We start from the raw sequence: 12,500 nt of genomic DNA, 5'->3' as shown, positions 1-12,500 counted from the left end.
CGAAAATACGACGACGTAATTCGCAAGGGCGAGACGCGCGCTCGCTCCTCTTTTACTTTTCGTTCTCTCGTTTTTTCCTTCTTTCACCATCGACCAAACCGCTCTCGATCGATCCAAGAAACGAGACGAAAGTAACGAAAAATTAACGTAACGAAAATATACCGTGGACGTACGAAGTAACGGTCGCGATCGTTGCTCGCTCGCTGCGCTCGCTCGAACTTATACTAGCCCAACCCAAAACCGATCCCGCGAGTTTCTCCGATTTCAAGAGAAATCGAGGAACGAACGCGAAAAAGGGATTGGTTTTGGGTTGGGCTAGTTTTTTTTTCGAGCGAGCGCAGCGAGCGAGCAACGCTCGAGAGCCCGTCTGACTTTGAAAAATTTTCGTACCGAACGGTTATTTCCAGTTATTTCGCTTAAAAGCGTTGTGATGCGTATATTTTTACATAAATGGGAATATCATGTATTCCTACGTCGGGATTAAGCGTTTATTTCGTCCCGAGAACGTTAAAAAAAAATTTTTAATCGAACCGTTTTTTCGAATTTTTTCGCTTAAAAGCGTTACAAGGTGCTAATATTTGTGCATAAATCGCTTTAGAATGACGTTTTACATCGGGATTAAGCGTTTATTTCGTCGCTGGAAAGTTATATAAAAAAAGTATGATCGCGCCCGGGACGTTGGAACTTAGTCGCATTCTCGACCGGTACGTAGGGACTTAGAAAAATTTTCGACCGAAAAGTTATTTCGAGTTATTTCGCTTAAAAGCGTTATAAGGTATGAATATTTTTATAGAAATCGTTATGGTTCGACGAATTCTAGTCGACTGTAACGATTTCGTTTTATTTTTTTAAAAAATTGCCCCCTCCGGACCGACATGACCGGGCGGTTGGCACTTCGTCGATCCCCCGGCCGGTACGTAGGGACTTAGAAAAATTCCGGTCCAAAAAGTTATTTCGAGTTATCTCGCTAAAAAGCGTTACGAGGTATGAATATTTTTATATAAATGGCAATATTATGTATTTCTACGTCGGGATTAAGCGTTTATTTCGTCCCGAGAACTTTAAAAAAAATTTTTTAATCGAACCGTTTTTTCGAATTTTTTCGCTTAAAAGCGTTACAAGGTACGAATATTCTTGCATAAATCGCTTTAGAATGACGTTTTACGTCGGGATTAAGCGTTTATTTCGTCGCTGGAAAGTTATATAAAAAAAGTATGATCGCGCCCGGGACGTTGGAACTTAGTCGCATTCTCGACCGGTACGTTGGGACTTAGAAAAATTTCGGACCGAAAAGTTTTTTCGAGTTATTTCGTTAAAAAGCGTTACGAGGTATGAATATTTTTATAGAAATCGTTATGGTTCGACGAATTCTAGTCGAACGTAACGATTTCGTTTTATTTTTTTAAAAAATTGCCCCCTCCGGACCGACATGACCGGGCGGTTGGCACTTCGTCGATCCCCCGGCCGGGACGTAGGGACTTAGAAAAATTCCGGACCGAAAAGTTATTTCGAGTTATCTCGCTTAAAAGCGTTATGATGCGTATATATTTTTACATAAATAGCAATATTACGTATTTCTACGTCGGGATTAAGCGTTTATTTCGTCCCGACAACGTTAAAAAAAAATTTTTAATCGAACCGTTTTTTCGAATTTTTTCGCTTAAAAGCGTTATAAGGTGCGAATATTCTTGCATAAATCGCTTTAAAATGACGTTTTACATCGGGATTAAGCGTTTATTTCGTCCCCGAAAGGTGCCGTAAAAAATTTACGATCGCGCCCGAGACGTTGGAACTTAGTCGCATTCTCGAGCGGTACGTTGGGACTTAGAAAAATTTCGGACCGAAACGTTATTTCGAGTTATTTCGCTTAAAAGCGTTACGAGGTATGAATATTTTTATAGAAATCGTTATGGTTCGACGAATTCTAGTCGAACGTAACGATTTCGTTTTATTTTTTTAAAAAATTGCCCCCTCCGGACCGACATGACCGGGAGGTTGGCACTTCGTCGATCCCCCGGCCGGTACGTAGGGACTTAGAAAAATTTCGGACCGAAAAGTTATTTCGAGTTATCTCGCTTAAAAGCGTTACGAGGTATGAATATTTTTATATAAATGGGAATATTATGTATTTCTACGTCGGGATTAAGCGTTTATTTCGTCCCGAGAACTTTAAAAAAAATTTTTTAATCGAACCGTTTTTTCGAATTTTTTCGCTTAAAAGCGTTACAAGGTGCTAATATTTGTGCATAAATCGCTTTAAAATGACGTTTTACATCGGGATTAAGCGTTTATTTCGTCGCTGGAAAGTTATATAAAAAAAGTACGATCGCGCCCGGGACGTTGGAACTTAGTCGCATTCTCGAGCGGTACGTAGGGACTTAGAAAAATTTCGGACCGAAAAGTTTTTTCGAGTTATTTCGTTAAAAAGCGTTATGAGGTACGAATATTTTTATATAAATGGGAATGTTATTAAGTTTTACGTCGGGATTAAACGTTTATTTGGTCCCGAAAACGTTAAAAAAAAATAGTGGACCGACGCGACTCGGCCCGTCGGACTTTGTCATACTCTCCACCGGTACGTAGGGACTTAGAAAAATTTTCGACCGAAAAGTTTTTTCGAGTTATTTCGCTTAAAAGTGTTATAAGGTATGAATATTTTTATATAAATCGCTATATTATTATATTTTACGTCGGGATTAAACGTTTATTTGGTCCCGAAAACGTTAAAGAAAAATAGTGGACCGACGCGACTCGGCCCGTCGGACTTGGTCATACTCTCCACCGGTACGTAGGGACTTAGAAAAATTTTCGACCGAAAAGTTTTTTCGAGTTATTTCGCTTAAAAGTGTTATAAGGTATGAATATTTTTATATAAATCGCTATATTATTATATTTTACGTCGGGATTAAACGTTTATTTGGTCCCGAAAACGTTAAAAAAAAATAGTGGACCGACGCGACTCGGCCCGTCGGACTTGGTCATACTCTCCACCGGTACGTAGGGACTTAGAAAAATTTTCGACCGAAAAGTTTTTTCGAGTTATTTCGCTTAAAAGTGTTATAAGGTATGAATATTTTTATATAAATCGCTATATTATTATATTTTACGTCGGGATTAAACGTTTATTTGGTCCCGAAAACGTTAAAAAAAAATAGTGGACCGACGCGACTCGGCCCGTCGGACTTGGTCATACTCTCCACCGGTACGTAGGGACTTAGAAAAATTTTCGACCGAAAAGTTTTTTCGAGTTATTTCGTTAAAAAGCGTTATAAGGTACGAATATTTTTATATAAATCGCTATATTATTATATTTTACGTCGGGATTAAACGTTTATTTGGTCCCGAAAACGTTAAAGAAAAATAGTGGACCGACGCGACTCGGCCCGTCGGACTTGGTCATACTCTCCACCGGTACGTAGGGACTTAGAAAAATTTTCGACCGAAAAGTTTTTTCGAGTTATTTCGTTAAAAAGCGTTATAAGGTACGAATATTTTTATATAAATCGCTATATTATTATATTTTACGTCGGGATTAAACGTTTATTTGGTCCCGAAAACGTTAAAAAAAAATAGTGGACCGACGCGACTCGGCCCGTCGGACTTGGTCATACTCTCCACCGGTACGTAGGGACTTAGAAAAATTTTCGACCGAAAAGTTTTTTCGAGTTATTTCGTTAAAAAGCGTTATGAGGTATTAATATTTTTATATAAATCGTTGTATTATTATATTTTACGTCGGGATTAAACGTTTATTTGGTCCCGAAAACGTTAAAAAAAAATTTTTTATTCGAAAGGTTTTTTTGAATTATTTCGCTTAAAAGCGTTATAAGGTGCGAATATTCTTGCATAAATCGCTTTAAAATGACGTTTTACATCGGGATTAAGCATTTATTTCGTCGCTGAAAAGTTATATAAAAAAAGTATGATCGCGCCCGGGACGTTGGAACTTAGTCGCATTCTCGAGCGGTACGTAGGGACTTAGAAAAATTTCGGACCGAAAAGTTTTTTCGAGTTATTTCGTTAAAAAGCGTTATGAGGTATGAATATTTTTATATAAATCGCTATATTATTGTATTTTACGTCGGGATTAAACGTTTATTTCGTCCGTGGAAGGTTAAAAAAAAACGGACGGATACGACCGGGCCTTTGGAACTTTGTCTCATTCTGGACCGGTACGTTGGGACTTAGAAAAATTTCGGCCGGCGGAAAAGTCCGAAATACTTATTTCGAGTTATTTCGTTAAAAAGCGTTATAAGGTATAAATATTTTTGCGGAAACGGTTATATCTCTATTAAATACAACTGGATTAAACGTTTTTTCGAATTTTTTAAAAAATTTGTGTTCGACGAACTGACACGACTGCGATATTTGTTTAATTATTTCGTTAATTAACGTTGCAAGGTATATATTTTTTTGCATATTTCTCGTTGTTTCAACGTGTTCTAATCGATTAAGAACGTGGTTTTTGTCCGTATTCGTTAAAAGAGGTGGTTTACTGATGCGATTTTGAAAAAAAAAAAAAAAATTAAATTTTTCGATAAAAACTCGTTTAAAATATTAAAATAAGCGGTGCGTTAAAATATCTCGACGATAGGACGTTTTATAAGGGTACTTTATTGGAACAAAGTGGTCGAGCGTTTCAGAGACTAAGTCCGACGGTACGTTGGGACTTAGAAAAATTTCGGCCGGCGGAAAAGTCCGAAAAGCTTATTTCGAGTTATTTCGTTAAAAAGCGTTATAAGGTATAAATATTTTTGCAGAAACGGTTATATCTCTATTAAATACAACTGGATTAAACGTTTTTTTCGAATTTTTTAAAAAATTAGTGTCCGTCGAACTGACACGACTGCGATATTTGTTTAATTTTTTCGTTAATTAACGTTGCAAGGTATATATTTTTTTGCATATTTCTCGTTGTTTTAACGTGTTCTAATCGATTAAGAACGTGGTTTTTGTCCGTATTCGTTAAAAGAGGTGGTTTACTGATGCGATTTTGAAAAAAAAAAAAAAATTAAATTTTTCGATAAAAACTCGTTTGAAATATTAAAATAAGCGGTGCGTTAAAATATCTCGACGATAGGATGTTTTCTAAGGGTAGTTTATTCGAAAAAAGTGGTCGAGCGTTTCAGAGACTAAGTCCGACGGTACGCTCTAACGGAGGTTTTACATGGTAAGCGCCCGGCCGCTGGCCCGGCCGGCGCCGACCGTCCGGCCGGCGCTTTGGTATCTATAAGAGACACGTCGAGTCGGACGGTCCGGACGGAACAGCGTCGAGCGCGTGGCTATTCTACGGCCTCGGTTGAGAATTCAGTCACCGCTCCTCGAGTCTTAGTGAACTTTTTTACTATTTCTCGACTGTTCCTTCGTTCTCGTATCGACTCTTTCTCTACACTGCTGCGCCGCGGGTCGCTGTCCTGGACGTAATGACCAAATAACGTGGCAAGGTTCCCCTTAGTCGGGAAGCTGGATCCTGTATGCTCGCACTAACTTTAAAAAAAGTTAGGGCAGTGTGCTTGTTACTAACTGAGTATCAATTCATGCTGGTTCGGCAGAGACCGTTCCAAAACTTATGTTATAGCGTACGCAGTACGTTTTAAACATACGAAAGGCTAATGGGGAGCGTACTACCTTTTAGGAAGTGCGTTCTTTCTGATTGGAGAATATCAAAAGAACGAACGAATATGTTTCTTACGAGGACGGTACGTTCAGCATGCAGTTTACGTGCTTTTTACCGCTAAGGCATATTCGTTCAACCAACAAACCATTCTTACAGAATGATCCTATGAACAGAATGATCTTAAAATATTCCACACAAACAATCAAACGAACGAAAGAAAGTAAAGAGAGAGTGGCGAAATGAGAGAGAGTAGTGGCGTTCGACGTTACAACGGGAATTAAAAGGGTGTCGTCGAACGTTCACTAAGAACGAAAAGTCTCGTCGTACGGTGTTACGGACCCACCTACGACACTCTGAGGCTATTTTAAAAAGAGAGTCTTTTGACTCTAATATATAATATATATATAAAATACAAAGTTCCCTGGTTGATCCTGCCAGTAGTCATATGCTTGTCTCAAAGATTAAGCCATGCATGTCTCAGTACATGCCGCATTAAGGTGAAACCGCGAATGGCTCATTAAATCAGTTATGGTTTCTTAGATCATACTTAAACTTACTTGGATAACTGTGGTAATTCTAGAGCTAATACATGCAAACAGATTCGTACCAGAGATGGTACGAATGCTTTTATTAGATCAAAACCAATCGGTGGCGGATGGCTCGTCCGTTCGTCCATCGTTTGTTTTGGTGACTCTGAATAACTTTGTGCTGATCGCATGGTCATCTAGCACCGGCGACGCATCTTTCAAATGTCTGCCTTATCAACTGTCGATGGTAGGTTCTGCGCCTACCATGGTTGTAACGGGTAACGGGGAATCAGGGTTCGATTCCGGAGAGGGAGCCTGAGAAACAGCTACCACATCCAAGGAAGGCAGCAGGCGCGCAAATTACCCACTCCCGGCACGGGGAGGTAGTGACGAAAAATAACGATACGGGACTCATCCGAGGCCCCGTAATCGGAATGAGTACACTTTAAATCCTTTAACGAGGACCAATTGGAGGGCAAGTCTGGTGCCAGCAGCCGCGGTAATTCCAGCTCCAATAGCGTATATTAAAGTTGTTGCGGTTAAAAAGCTCGTAGTTGAATCTGTGTGTCACAGTGTCGGTTCACCGCTCGCGGTGTTTAACTGGCATTATGTGGTACGTCCTATCGGTGGGCTTAGCTCCTCGCGGGGCGGTCCAACTAATATCCCATCGCGGTGCTCTTCACTGAGTGTCGAGGTGGGCCGATACGTTTACTTTGAACAAATTAGAGTGCTTAAAGCAGGCTACCTTCGCCTGAATACTGTGTGCATGGAATAATGGAATAGGACCTCGGTTCTATTTTGTTGGTTTTCGGAGCCCCGAGGTAATGATTAATAGGGACAGATGGGGGCATTCGTATTGCGACGTTAGAGGTGAAATTCTTGGATCGTCGCAAGACGGACAGAAGCGAAAGCATTTGCCAAAAATGTTTTCATTAATCAAGAACGAAAGTTAGAGGTTCGAAGGCGATCAGATACCGCCCTAGTTCTAACCATAAACGATGCCAGCCAGCGATCCGCCGAAGTTCCTCCGATGACTCGGCGGGCAGCTTCCGGGAAACCAAAGCTTTTGGGTTCCGGGGGAAGTATGGTTGCAAAGCTGAAACTTAAAGGAATTGACGGAAGGGCACCACCAGGAGTGGAGCCTGCGGCTTAATTTGACTCAACACGGGAAACCTCACCAGGCCCGGACACCGGAAGGATTGACAGATTGATAGCTCTTTCTTGATTCGGTGGGTGGTGGTGCATGGCCGTTCTTAGTTGGTGGAGCGATTTGTCTGGTTAATTCCGATAACGAACGAGACTCTAGCCTGCTAAATAGACGTAAATTATGGTATCTCGAAGGCCCCCGGCTTCGGTCGGCGGGTTTTTACTACCAACGTACAAACAAATCTTCTTAGAGGAACAGGCGGCTTCTAGCCGCACGAGATTGAGCAATAACAGGTCTGTGATGCCCTTAGATGTTCTGGGCCGCACGCGCGCTACACTGAAGGAATCAGCGTGTTTTCCCTGGCCGAAAGGCCCGGGTAACCCGCTGAACCTCCTTCGTGCTAGGGATTGGGGCTTGCAATTATTCCCCATGAACGAGGAATTCCCAGTAAGCGCGAGTCATAAGCTCGCGTTGATTACGTCCCTGCCCTTTGTACACACCGCCCGTCGCTACTACCGATTGAATGATTTAGTGAGGTCTTCGGACTGGTGCGCGGCCAATGTGATAAGCATTGCCGATGTTACCGGGAAGATGACCAAACTTGATCATTTAGAGGAAGTAAAAGTCGTAACAAGGTTTCCGTAGGTGAACCTGCGGAAGGATCATTAACGAAAAATACAAAAACACAAAGAATATATTTGACTTGAACACTGTATAATAAAATATATATAATATCGTCGGTAAGGAGCCGTACTCCTCCTATATCGACACAAAGTATATACGACGTATTAACAAGCTATATACTTTGACAAAAGCCAAATTTTTTACAATAAGGAGGTGGGAGACGCTCCAGTTACGAAACTATACGAAGAGTGTGGCACTCTCTCTCGATCATCGGGATGAAGAGATATACTTTTACACGAATAATTCGAGGCGCCTGCGTGAGGTCGTACACAGAAAGACCCGCCGTCTCCGAATAATATTATAACAAACGAAAAACTTAAAAATATTCTCGAGGCGCCTGCGTGAGGTCGTAAACAGAAAGACCCGCCGTCTCCGAATAATATAACACACGGAAAACTTAAAAAGATTCTCGAGGCGCTTGCGTGAGGTCGTACACAGAAAGACCCGCCGTCTCCGAATCCTATAACACGAAACCGCTACTATTAATAATAATAATAATAATAATAATAACGATATGTGAGGGAACTTGAGCTGAACACATATCGAAAAAACTAAAAGTTACAGTGGAAACCACGTGTAATGAGAAATGCGATCGAGGCGCCTGCGTGAGGTCGTACACAGAAAGACCCGCCGTCACGATCTCGTATTTCGTATTTGCATCGTGGAAATCCAACGAACGAACAATATAATATATAAACTAAAATCTCTAAAGTGCCTCGTGTCGGAGAGATCACTGCTCACACCTCTTCTATATTTCGTAGTTGCGTTGCGTAGGCCTCACCTCCTAGCAACGGGACATAAGGAAGACTGCTCTTTGGGATCGAACGAAGCGTCTATAACGAGTCGTCGACGAGAGCGAAAGAACGCGAATAGCGAGCCGCAGAAAAATAGGATACCGAATTATATATCTTCGAAGGTTCTCTTCGAAGATCCATGGATACCTATATCTGCGCGTCTCCAGCTATCTCGCGCGTCTCTCCAAACTCTCGTCGTTCCTCGAAACGTGCTTCCTACCCAAAGGGCGTTCGTTCTTCCTATGTCGTTTCGTTGTCGTTCGTTTCAACGGCGAACGATATACGATGTTCGACAAAACGAAACCACGTTGTACGTTCGTACTCGTGGATCGGGTAACCTAGAACGAAAACGCATTGCGTGGATGTTGGCCCGAAAAGATATATACCAGTGCGAGTGATGGTAAAGAGTATAACGATTCTTAACTAGACGAAGTTGGTTCGGAGGGGACCGCCGGCCGTCTCTCTATCCTCGCGAGTCTAATGCCTCGTTCCGTCGCTAGAGTTTTTCAAACTCTGCTTCTGGCTATCGGGAAGAATAGACCGCGCGCGAGGAAGAGGAACGACGACCGTGCGCGTCCCATCGATTTTTTTTATTTTTACCTGAACCACCGAAGTCGATTCAGAGGGGACCGCCGGCCGTCTCTCTATCCTCGTTGTCGTGAGTCATATGCCTCGTTCCGTCGCTAGAGTTTTTCAAACTCTGCTTCTGGCTATCGGGAAGAAACGACCGCGCGAGGAAGACGACGACGACGACCGTGCGCGTCCCATCGAATTTTTTTTTATTTTTACCTGATCGACGGAAGTTTCGTCCGGTTCGTCTCTTTTACCATCGTCTCGTCGACCCGTTCAGAGGGGACCGCCTGTCCATATCCTCGTTGTCGTGAGTCATATGCCTCGTTCCGTCGCTAGAGTTTTTCAAACTCTGCTTCTGGCTATCGGGAAGAAACGACCGCGCGAGGCCGATGGCTGCGAGTCCCATCGAATTTTTTTTAAACGCACGCACACACACTACACCTGAACGGAGATGCGTTCCTTTTCGTCGCGATTTTTCGCGCTTTAGTCGTCGTTGTCGCCATCCGTTCGGAGGGGACCGCCGGCCGTCTCTCTATCCTCGTTGTCGAGAGTCTAATGCCTCGTTCCGTCGCTAGAGTTTTTCAAACTCTGCTTCTGGCTATCGGGAAGAAAAGACCGCGCGAGGAAGAGGAAGGACGACCGTGCGCGTCCCTTTCGAATTTTTTTTTATTTTTACCTGAGCGACCAAAGTGGATTCAGAGGGGACCGCCGGCCGTCTCTCTATCTTCGTTGTCGCGAGTCTAATGCCTCGTTCCGTCGCTAGAGTTTTTCAAACTCTGCTTCTGGCTATCGGGAAGAATAGACCGCGCGCGAGGAAGAGGAAGGACGACCGTGCGCGTCCCATCGATTTTTTTTATTTTTACCTGAACCACCGAAGTCGATTCAGAGGGGACCGCCGGCCGTGTCTGTATCCTCGTTGTCGAGAGTCTAATGCCTCGTTCCGTCGCTAGAGTTTTTCAAACTCTGCTTCTGGCTATCGGGAAGAAACGACCGCGCGAGGAAGACTACGACCGTGCGCGTCCCATCGATTTTTTTTTACCCGAACGATGGAGATGCATATCGGCTGTTTGCTTCGAATAACTGGACGAGAGGAACGAACATATATATATATCATGGGCTAGCCACCGTGCGCTTTCTTCGCGAGATCGTGTGCTGTACAGAGGATTCAGAATCGGGTGTTATATCCCCGTCGTTTCCTGACGAACGGAGCTTCGATCTCGTTGGTTGTTATATATTATAATGCACTTTACGCCCGGTCGGCGGGCTGCGTGTGTCGTCGCGCAGTCCGTCCGATTTCGTTTTCGAACGTATTTTCGTGTCGTCAATCATATGGCGACTTCCGCGCGTTCGATTCCCGTTGGTCGGACGTTTGTCGGATATCGGCTTCTTTCGAACCGAGAATAAGAGTACAAAAACCTGAGTACACAAACAAAAATCCATGCATAAACGATTACCCTGAACGGTGGATCACTTGGCTCGTGGGTCGATGAAGAACGCAGCTAATTGCGCGTCAACGTGTGAACTGCAGGACACATGAACATCGACATTTCGAACGCACATTGCGGTCCACGGATACAATTCCTGGACCACGCCTGGCTGAGGGTTGCTCACGTAAACCTAAGACTGCTTGCGTTGCGTATCGTTGCTCTCGGTCCGTATCTCTCTGTTCTTTCTTGCCTCGTCGACAGCCCGCCGTCGTTCGTTTTATCTTTAAACGAACGTTTCTGAGTCGGAGGACGAGCGCCAAGCAAAAGAATACGAATTAAAGAGCGGTCGAGGGCTCGTACGCGACGTACGAGCGATTGTTGGACGTTCGTCGGCGTTCGTCGCTGGATCGTGTGGAGACCGGCGTACGCATGCTCTCGATACAAATATATATGAAAAATCTATCGCGTTCACGGGAGACTCGCAAAACTACCTCCGTCTCTTCTCTGTCCCTTCTTGGCTTGACAACCCGCCGTCGTTCGTGTTTTACGAACGTTTCTGAGTCGGACGAAGCGCAAGAAGAAGGATACGAATTAAAAGAGCGCGGAGAGAACCGTCGTCGTCGACGCGGTTATCGAGATACACAGAGCGAGTTTTCTTCGTGGCCGATTTTTTTTTTCTTTTTGTATCAGCCTCTGCTACGTTTTGTTAGTCTTCGATAAGCACGAATGACCGCGCCCCCGACGTCGTCTTAAATGAATTTTTGGCGAGACTGAGAGAAAGCAAAAATATTTTTGAACAAAGTCAGTCGAGAGAGGAGAGAAAAGAGAACCAAGATATTAAAACCTAAACCTAAACTTGGTGGCGTAACGAAAAACTGTGTGCCTTAAAGAAACACAACCGTCTTTTCATCAAGATGTTTTTACTCGTACAGCCCCAGGGATCGAATACCCACTCCGTCTGTTCGTGCGGCAGAGATGTATTCTGCAGGCGCGAGACGACTGACGAGAAGACAACGAGGACCGTCGCATCGATGGGTCGTCGTTGCGTTTTTCATCCTCTGTGCTTTTTTCTGTTCTTCGCGAACCCAGAGAAAGCCGTAGATCCGGGAACGGACACACGAGATTTCTTCGAACGCTGATGACTTAGGGAGATGATCCCCAGCGTTGCGCGGAGATCGGAGAGTACGCGTACATGTATCGGGACGAATTTTTCCCCGTCGGTCGCGTATCTCTCTGCCCGCGCGCCTGGCCCAAAGCCACGTTCGTCGGAAATCAACGAAAAGTGTGTTACGATCTAGCGTGCGTCTACGATCGGCTATATTTAAGGGTGACGAAGAAGAGAAAAGCTCACGGTGTTGCGCAACGTTTCTGTACTCGATTTTAAGATGTGCATGTGAGTCCGTTACAAAGTTGTTCGGATCGTCGAAAATAGTCGTTTTCGTCGTCGTGCGAAAGAGAATAATCTCTGACATTGGCACGGAGAGATCGCGCAGAGGAAGAGAACGATCCTCTTTGGCGAGGCTCGAGAAAGACTAACGAAACTTGATTAGAGACGAGGTATACACGCGCCGTACGTACGACGTACGCGCGTGTGATTTTTTTTTGCTTTAAGGCGATTCGGCGCTCCGAGTATTAGAGAAAAAGAGATCGTTGGTCATCCCATGTCTCTTCGTCGTCTATCGCTGGACCGCGCATCCTAACGTATCGCCGGTCGTCCAGTCCCCGAGTAAT

At 43.8% G+C, this 12,500-nt stretch overlaps 2 non-coding genes across 2 annotated transcripts; both read left to right on the top strand.

Annotated features, from left to right (window-relative positions):
- The first annotated feature begins 6,035 nt into the window (after positions 1 to 6,035).
- LOC139997704 (small subunit ribosomal RNA) lies at positions 6,036 to 7,959 on the top strand. The gene has a single exon (XR_011803048.1). It is a non-coding gene; the product is annotated as a small subunit ribosomal RNA (ribosomal RNA).
- A 2,834-nt stretch (positions 7,960 to 10,793) lies between these two features.
- Positions 10,794 to 10,948, top strand: LOC139997703 (5.8S ribosomal RNA). Its single transcript, XR_011803047.1, has one exon. It is a non-coding gene; the product is annotated as a 5.8S ribosomal RNA (ribosomal RNA).
- Positions 10,949 to 12,500: the final 1,552 nt, after the last annotated feature.

The sequence above is a fragment of the Bombus fervidus genome, unplaced genomic scaffold (genome assembly GCF_041682495.2).
Source record: "Bombus fervidus isolate BK054 unplaced genomic scaffold, iyBomFerv1 scaffold0146, whole genome shotgun sequence".
NCBI lineage: Eukaryota > Metazoa > Arthropoda > Insecta > Hymenoptera > Apidae > Bombus > Bombus fervidus.
The sequence above is the reverse complement of the archived record's forward strand: the minus strand, read 5'-3'. Positions and strand labels throughout refer to the sequence as shown.